Source organism: Pteropus vampyrus, unplaced genomic scaffold, assembly GCF_000151845.1.
Source record: "Pteropus vampyrus isolate Shadow unplaced genomic scaffold, Pvam_2.0 Scaffold412, whole genome shotgun sequence".
NCBI classification, from domain to species: domain Eukaryota; kingdom Metazoa; phylum Chordata; class Mammalia; order Chiroptera; family Pteropodidae; genus Pteropus; species Pteropus vampyrus.
The window spans coordinates 394,335-394,827 of NW_011889193.1; positions in this window are offsets into that span (position 1 = coordinate 394,335).

Consider the following 493-nt stretch of genomic DNA (forward strand, 5'->3'; position numbering starts at 1 on the left):
CGCTGGCCACAGACCACGGTTCTTCCCGCCCCCGCCCCGGGTGTCCAGCAAACGGCCAACCTGGGCGCTACCCTGGGGACAGTCCCCACATAATCTCGGGTTTCACGGCTTTCCGGATAAGGTCACAGTTTAACGAAGTCACTCCCCTGCTGCCCCCGTCAGTCCCTAGAGCAGTGACTCTCACAATTACGGGTCGTGCGGACGGTGCCGTTTCTAACTAAACAGGGGGCCTGACCCCCGGCATCCTGCTAGAAGGTTCTGAGTCTCCTCCCCTGAGGCGTCGCCCTTCCGTCTGACCTCAGCGACTACCCTGGGGAGCACCATGCAGGGACCGTCGGCGTGTCTTCCAGGCGTGTCGACAGCACTTGGGGTTAGGGGGACTCTGCAGGTGGCGAGCACGCGTGGGAGCAGCCCGCCTCGCCCTCGCCCTCACCCTCGCCCTCGCCGAGACGCGTTGGGGAAAACGTGTAGGAAATAAACGTGGACGCGTCTC